Source organism: Pongo pygmaeus, chromosome 8, assembly GCF_028885625.2.
Source record: "Pongo pygmaeus isolate AG05252 chromosome 8, NHGRI_mPonPyg2-v2.0_pri, whole genome shotgun sequence".
NCBI classification, from domain to species: domain Eukaryota; kingdom Metazoa; phylum Chordata; class Mammalia; order Primates; family Hominidae; genus Pongo; species Pongo pygmaeus.
The window spans coordinates 29,404,610-29,413,043 of NC_072381.2; the positions used below are offsets into that span (position 1 = coordinate 29,404,610).

General features: G+C 44.7%; 1 non-coding gene across 1 annotated transcript; it reads right to left on the minus strand.

Moving 5' to 3' along the window:
• Positions 1-8,011: 8,011 nt before the first annotated feature.
• LOC129007051 (small nucleolar RNA U3) lies at positions 8,012-8,224 on the minus strand. The gene has a single exon (XR_008492220.1). It is a non-coding gene; the product is annotated as a small nucleolar RNA U3 (small nucleolar RNA).
• Between the last annotated feature and the right edge of the window lie 210 nt (positions 8,225-8,434).

The window sequence follows — 8,434 nt, forward strand, 5'->3', positions numbered from 1 at the left end:
TCCCAAAAATCACAGTTGACATAGACTGTATCAGTGATATCCCAGTGCTATCCCAAGCATATTGCTCCCTATAAAATGACTTTCTGAAATGCATTTCAATAGTCCTCTTACTCTGGGACAGTTTGTTCTTTCCATCAGAGAGGGCTACACACTGGCCGGTTGCAATCTGACGGCTCTGTGCTCTGTACAACTTGTTCTGCTCTCATGGGTTTTGCTCATCCTGGAGCAATGAACTTTATGATCATAGAAAGAGTAACTTCTTGAACTGAAAGTAGATTGTTCCCCATCAACACGCCTCTTGCCCTGCTTTTCACACTGTGGGGCAGTTTCATTTGAAAAATATTTATGAGGTGCTTGTTACATCTGGCTAGGTGCCAGGGAGATAAAGAGGAACAGGGCCGCGCGCAGTGGCTCATGCCTGTAATCTCAGCACTTTGGGAGGTCAAGACGGGTGGATCACCTGAGGTCAGGGGTTCGAGACCAGCCTGATCAACATGGAGAAACCCCGTCTCTACTAAAAAAAAATACAAAATTAGCCGGGTGTGGTGGCGCATGTCTGTAATCCCAGCTACTTGGGAGGCTGAGACAGGAGAATCGCTTGAACCTGGGAGGCAGAGGTTGCGGTGAACCAAGATCACACCATTGCACTCCAGCCTGGGCAACAAGAGCAAAACTCTGTCACAAAAAAAAAAAAAAAAAAAAAAAGGAACAAGACATGGTCCCTGCCTTCAAGCGCATATGACCTAATGAGGAAATAAGAAATGTGCAATTAGCACAATATGGCGAAAGTAAGCTGTTGATGCTATGTATGCACAGAGGAAGGGTCGTAGCTGGTTGTGCTAGGAAAGGAAGGGAGGTATATTAGTTCCCTATGTGTCATACAAAGAATCACAAACTTGGTAGCTTAAAGCAACACACATTTATTTTCTTACTGTTCTGCAAGTCAGGAGCCTAAATGGGTTCCATTGGCTAAAACCAAAGTGTTGGCAAGGCTGTGCATCCCTGGAGGCTTTAGGGGAGAATGCACTTCTTGCCTTTTCCAGCTTCTAGAGCTGCACTCCTTGGCTCATGGCCCCTTCCTCCATCCCCAAGGCCAGCATCTGCAAATCTCCCTCTGTTCCAGCTCCACATCATCTTCTCCTCTTCTGTGGAGTCTGAGTTCTGTCTCCCTCTCATAAGTATGCTTCTGCTTGTATTTAGTGTCCACCCAGGTAATCCAGGATCATCTCCCCATTTCAAGCACTTCACAGTTGCAAAGTCTCTTTTGCTATATATGGTAACATTCACAGATTCCAGAGATTGAAACCTGGATTTTTGGGGGGCCATGAGTCAGCCTTTCCAGGAGGTAATGTGAGGGAGACAGGCACAGCATTTCTGACAGGAGGAACAGCATAAGAGGGCACAGTGTCATAAGTACAGAGCATCCAGAACCTGTGTAGCTTAGAGTTGTGGGAGCATCAGGTATGAGGCAGTGGGGAGGAACCAGGCTGCAGAGGGTGTCATGCGCCATGCTAAATCATCTGGGTTTTATTTCACAGGTTCCAAGGAGTCTTGGAAGGTTTGTAAGCAGGGCAGTGATGTGGTCAGCTGAGTGGTTTAGACAGATCATTGTGGGGGATTCAGGCAGGCAGATACCACTGACAGATCATGAGAGTCAGAACCAGGATGGGGATTAAGATGAGAAATGTGTTAAATAACAAAAAAAGTTCTCCAGGTGAAATTAACAGGAATCATCACTAATTGGATGGTGGGGTGAAGGGGAGAGAGAAATCTGGGATGATCCCAAGCTTTTTCCCTGGGTAGACAGTGGCCCATTAAATGTAATAATTACAGGAGAAAAAAAAATATGCTCAAGGAAGGAAAAACTGGCATTTAGTTTGAGTCTGTAGAATTTGAAGATAACTTGTGGGCAGGATTGGCTTCGTGGGTGTGTGACTTGTGCAGGCACTCAGGGCCCCACACTTAGGAGAGGCCCCCAACTTAGCTAATGCTCCGCTATCACCATCTTGAAAGTCTTAGTAGTTTTTGAACAAAGGGCACCATATTTTTATAGTACACTTGGTCCCACAAATTATCAAGTAGGTTCTGCCTGTGAGTGATCTAAGAATCCAGGCAAGAGCCTCGGTCTTCAGAGGAAGTTTTCAGCAGAGGTTCCCTTAAGCAGTCATGAGGACTCAGCACCTCCTGGATAGACTATTAACTCTCTCTTGGGCTGCAGCAGCTCAGAGCTTTCTCAATTAACCACTTCAAGTGCAACAGTATGTGCCATAAGAGAAAGCCGCATATCCTGAATTAAAGGGCTCTTGATCAAAATTTAATAAACAAAAAAGGCCTTGATTTGGGCTTTTTTCCCAGCAGCCTCAGTTCTGATGTGAACAGAAGTTAAATATCTGAGTCTAAGGGCTTTTTATGTGAGTAACTTTGGTGAGCAGAGGAGCTAATTCTTACGGAACTTGTTAATTTCCCTAGACTGAATACTAACACCTCCCAAGATGACAGGAGGGCAGAAATTCACATTCAGAGGTGAAGAGCGCTAGATTTATCTTGGTGTGAACTGGAAAGTTCCTAGAACAAGGGGAAGAGGTGCTTTTTCTGTTCCCTACTGTATTAGTTCATTCTCACGCTGCTAATAAAGACATACCCAAGACTGGGTAATTTATAAAGGAAAGAGGTTTAATTGACTCACAGTTCAGCATGGCTGGGGAGGCCTCAGGAAATTTACAATCGTGGCAAAAGGGGAAGCAAACACGTCTTTCTTCATATGGTTGCAGCAAGGAGAAGTGTAGAGCAAAGGGGAGGAAAGCCCCTTGTCAAATCATCAGATCTGGTGAGAACTCACTATCACGAGAACAGCACGGGGGTAACCGCCCGCATGATTCAATTACCTCCCACCGGGTACCTCCCACCACACGTGGGGATTATGGGAACTACAATTCAAGATGAGATTCAGGTGGAGACACAGCCAAACCAAATCAGCTACTCCACCCTAGGTTGCTGGCTCCTCAGCCCTCACTCTTAGAGCAGTTGGTGGAACTAAGTTTGCCTTTCTTTTGCAAAGTCAGGCTTTCCGGCATTCTCAGAGTAAGTCCTAGCAGATGAGCACACCTGCTTTAAAAGGACAATGATGGGCCTGACACAGTGGCCCATGCCTGGAATCCCAGTGCTTTGAAAGGCTGAAGTGGGAGGATCACTTCATCCCAGGAGTGAGTGTGAGTGCAGTGAGCTGTGATTGGGCTGCTGCCCAAGAGACTGCTAATAGTCTAACCAGGAGATGCTGAGTCCATGTTTCTGCTTAAGGAAAAACTTTCTTTGAAGACCAGGGCTCTTAGCTGCACTCCAGCCTGGCAACAGAATGAGAACCTGTCTCCAGGAGAAAAAAAAAAAAAGAAAGAAAAAGAAAAAGGTTGATGCCTAAGTATCCAGCCCCATTTCTGCTTTACTTTGATATTAAAATACATTTCAGGGCCAGGGGCAGTGGTTCATGCCTGTAATCCCAGTAGTTTGGGAGGCCGAGGTGGGGGGGATCACCTGAGGTCAGGAGTTCGAGACCAGCCTGGCCAATAGGGCAAAACCCTGTCTATACTAAAAATACAAAAATTAGCTGGGCATGGTGGTGCATGCCTGTAATCCCAGCTATTCAGGAGGCTGAGGCCGGAGAATCGTTTGAACCCGGGAGGCAGAGGTTGCAGTGAGCTGAGATCAAGCCACTGCACTCTAGCCTGGGAAACAGAGCAAGACTCTGTCTCAAAATAAATAAATAATTAATTAATTTAATTAAATACATTTCAGACTCTTTTCCAGCTTTGAAATTATGGGCTCATGGTTTTGGTTCTGATCCAGCCTTAATTAATTTTCTGGACTTGATCTTCTGCCTTCTGCACGTGCTCCAGCCAGCCCCACTGGATGCTCCAGTTTGCAATTTGAGTGAGATGAGGCCAAGGGATGGAAACATAAGGGATTCATGAGACCACAGAATGTTCTTGTGGCCACCAAGCTTCAGGTCCCACTATAGCCTTCCAGGTCCAGAAACGCTACAGAGTGAACTCAAACTCAAAATTCACAGATATTTAAAACAGAAAGAGAATTTACCGAAACAGTAGAGAGAGAGAAGAAACAAATTATTTTCTAAACACTGGGATTCTGGCATCATCCGACTTCTTCTGGATATCAGGATACGTAGGACACTAAACTATTTTTTAGAAAGTTGCTTAGGGCCGGACAGGGTGGTTCACACCTATAATCCCTTGGGAGGCCAACGTGGGCAGTCACTTGAGGCCAGAAGTTTGAGACCAGCCTGGCCCACATGGTGAAACTCCATCTCAACTAAAAATACAAACATTAACCAGGCATAGTGGTGTGTGCCTGTAATCCCAGCTACTCTGGAGGTTGAAGTAGGAAAATCTCTTGAACCTGGGAGGCAGAGGTGGCAGTGAGCCGAGATCATGTCACTGCACTCCAGCCTGGGCTGCAGAGCGAGACTCTGTCTAAAACAAAAAACAAACAACAACAACAACAAAAAACAGTTGCTTAGAAATCTGGACGTGATGGCTCATACCTGTAATCCCAGCACTTTGGGAGGTAGGGCAGGAGGATTGCTTGAATCCAGGAGCTTGAGACCAGCCTGGGCAATATAGTGAGACTTTGTCTCTACAAATAATTATTTTTTAAAAAGTAGCCAGGTGTGGTGGCTTACACCTGTGATCCCAGCTACTGTGGAGGGTGAGGTGGGAGGATCACCTTAGCCCAAGAGGCAGAGGTTGCAGTGAGCCAAGATCATGCCACTGCACTCCAGCCTGGGTGACAGAGTGAGATCTTGAAGAAAAAAAAAGAAGGAAGGAAGGAAGGAAGGAAAGAAGGAAGGCAGGGAGGGAGGGAGAGAGAGAGAAAGAAAAGAAAGAAAGAAGGAAGAAAGGAAGGAAGGAAGGAAAGAAAGAGAAAGAAAGAGAGAGAAAGAGAAAGAGAGACAGAAAGAAAGAAAGAACAAGAAAGAAAGAAAAAGGAAAGAAGGAAAGAAGAAAGAGAGAAAGAAAAGAAAGAAAGAAAGAAAAGAAAGAAAGAAAGAAAAAGAAAGAAAGAAAGAAAAGAAAGAAAAAGAGAAAAGAGAAAGTTGCTTAGAGCAACAGGAGATAGTATTTTCTGAAGGGATATTTTATCAAGGCATGGTGACACTAAAGATTTACTTTTAAGCCATATGAGAGTAACTAAAATATGGGCATCTGCCATATTCAAGAACTTTCTTCCGTGAACAATCAGCAGAACCAGTTTCCTAAACCAGTTCGTCTTCCTCTTGGACACACAGGAAGGCTACATTTCCTGGTGTTCTTGCATCTAGGTGGAGCCACGTGACCAGTGCTGGCAAATAGGATGGAAGCAAAAGCGATGCCTATCATATCTAGGCCTGGCCCCTGGACTTCCCACTCCCGCCCTCTGCACTGGCTCACTCTCTCTCTCTTCCCTGTCCATTGATGAGACACAGAGATCCCATAGTGGAACAAGTTTTGGAAAACCTGGCTCCTTGAATGAGTTTGTGGGGACCCACCCCTCACTCCCGGTGGACAGCAATGTGAGAGGGAAGTAATTCTGTTGTGTTTAGTCATGATATTTCAAGATCGTTTGTTATAGCAGTTAACTTACCCCCAAATAATACAGAAAATATCAGATTAAACTCTACCAGCTATTTACTTTTGGGGATCCGCTATGAAGACTGTGCAAACAATTACCATTCTATGAATATGCTTTTTTTTTTTTTTTTAGACAGAGTCTTACTGTGTCACGTAGGCTGGAGTGCAACAGTGCAATCATCGTTCACTGCAGCCTTGAACTCCTGGGCTCAAGCAGTCTTCCCATCTCAGCCTCCTGAATAGCTGGGACAACAGGCATGTGCCACTATACCTGGCTTTTTTTTTTTTTTTTTTTTGGACACAGGGTCCTGCTCTGTCACCCAGGCTGGGCTCAATGAATATGCTCTTCTTAAAAACAAAGTAAAATCCAGTTGCATAGTTTTACACTTCAGTCAATTTACCTTTTATTTCCTGTGAATACAGCTTATTCTGATGAGGCTGTGTGCTTCCTGAGACTAGCCCTCGTCACTCACTGGGCATTTCTGCTATGGAAGCATCGCAGCTCTCTGGCCTCTGGAGAGTGGGCCGGTTCTCCAGAAAACTGATCTCAACCAGTACATGTTTTGTTTTTATTTTTCAAAATTAAAAAAGTTTTCTTTGAAATAGCTTCTTTTTAAAATGTAAGTACAATACGCTTTTTTTTTTTTTTTTTTTTTTTTTTGAGATGGAGTCTTACTCTGTAGCCCAGGCTGGAGTGCAGTGGCGTGATCGCGGCTCACTGCAAGCTCCGCCTCCTGGGTTCACGCCATTCTCCTGCCTCAGCCTCCTGAGTAGCTGGGACTACAGACGCCCCCCACCACGCCTGGCTAATTTTTTTGTATTTTTAGTAGAGACGGGGTTTCACCGTGTTAGCCAGGATGGTCTCGATCTCCTGACCCCGTGATCCACCCGTCTCGGCCTCCCAAAGTGCTGAGATTACAGGCATGAGCCACCGCGCCCGGCCTTTTTTTTTTTTTTTTTTTTGAGATGGAGTCTTGCTCTGTCGCCGATGCTGAGTGCTCTGCTCACTGCCACCTCCACCTCCCAGGTTCAAGCAATTCTCCTGCCTCAGCCTCCCGAGTAGCTGTGACTACAGACACCTGCGGTGATGCCTGGCTAATTTCTGTATTTTTAATAGAGACGGAGTTTTGCCATGTTAGTTACGCTGGTCTCGAACTGCTGACCTCAAGTGATCCGCCTGCCTCAGGCTCCCAAATTGCTGGGATTACAGGCATGAACCACGCACCAGCAAAAACTGCTTTTCTTTTTAAAGTTACTACAAGCAACACTGCTCTGAACATTCTTATACAATCATCTTTGCATAATGGCGGAATTATCTTCTACGGATAAATTCCTAAAAGTGAGAATGATATGCATATATTATATTTTGATAGATATTGCCAAACTACCCTATAAAAGCATAACAATGTGTAGTATCACCAATATTTTATGGTACTGTTCATTTTACCATATATTTGCCAACAATGGGTTTTATCCAAAGTATTTATCATGGCAAATCTGATATGGGAAATGGTCTTCTGATTTATTTGCATTTCTTTGCTTTTCAGGGAGATTGAACGTAGTCTCATATCTTACTGGTAAATTTCCTATTCATGTCTTTTGCCCATGTTTCTCTTGTCTGTCTTATTATTTTGTAAATGCTCTTTGTATAGAAAAGATAATCACCCATTGTCTCTCATATCTGTTGCAGATTTTTTTCTCATTTTCCTATTTTAAAATTTTATCTGTGTTTTTTTCCATATTAAAGATGTTATGCAGACAAACACAGCCATCATTTTTCTTGGACTTCTGGATATTATGTGATGCTTTCAACCTCAACTCTATGTTTTCTTTCTTTCTTTTTTTTTGGCTTTGTCACCCCAGCTAGAGTGCAGTGGCTCAATTTCAGCTCACTACAACTTCTGCCTCCCAGGTTCAAGTGATTCTCGTGCCTCAGTCTCCTGAGTAGCTGGGATTGCAAGTGTGCACCACCAGGCCCAGCTAATTTTTTTTTTTTTTTTTTTTTGTACTTTTAGTAGAGACAGGTTTTTGCTATGTTGGCCAGGCTGGTCTCAAACTCATGACCTCAAGTGATCTGCCCACCTTGGCCTTCCAAAGTGCTGGGATTACAGGCATGAGCCACTGAGCCCGGCCTATATTTTCACCCTGTTTGGCCAGGCTGGTCTGGAACGCCTGACCTCAAGTGATCCACCTGCCTCGGCCTCCCAAAGTGTTGGGATTACAGGTGTGAGCCACCGCGCCTGGCCCAGGTATATCTATATGATACTGAAGATGCATGAGAAGGGCTTCCTGGGCAGGGTTCAAAGTTCAAAATGAGAATTTGGATCTGTGCCTGGTCCCACGTTAGTGTTCTTGTTTTGTTGTTTGTTGTTTGTTTTTTAAGAAGGGAAACAACTTGGACTGTGTCCTCTCCTTCTTAGTCTACTGGAGGAAAGAAAGAACATCATCAACGCCTAATGGCAGGTGCAACAAAACAACTCCAAGAGCTGGCTTCATGCTCAGGAAAGAACACGGTGTGTCCTGCTCCTGGCATCCAGCTCCACACGATCAGAGAAACTGCCCCCGCAATGAGCTGTGGACATGAACTCTGAAAGCACAGTCCTCACACGTGCATGCTCTCAGGGAAACAGCCATGTCTGGGCTGATTATGATGTGCAGAAATTTGGCCTTCGTGGCCTCCTTTCTCTCTCTCTCTCTCTCTCTCTCTGTCTCTCTCTCCCTGTCTCTTTCTCTGTTTGTCTCTCTCTCCCTTTCTCTGTCTCTCTCTCTTTCTCTCCCTCTCTCTGTTTCTCTCTGTCTCTCTCTCCTTTTTC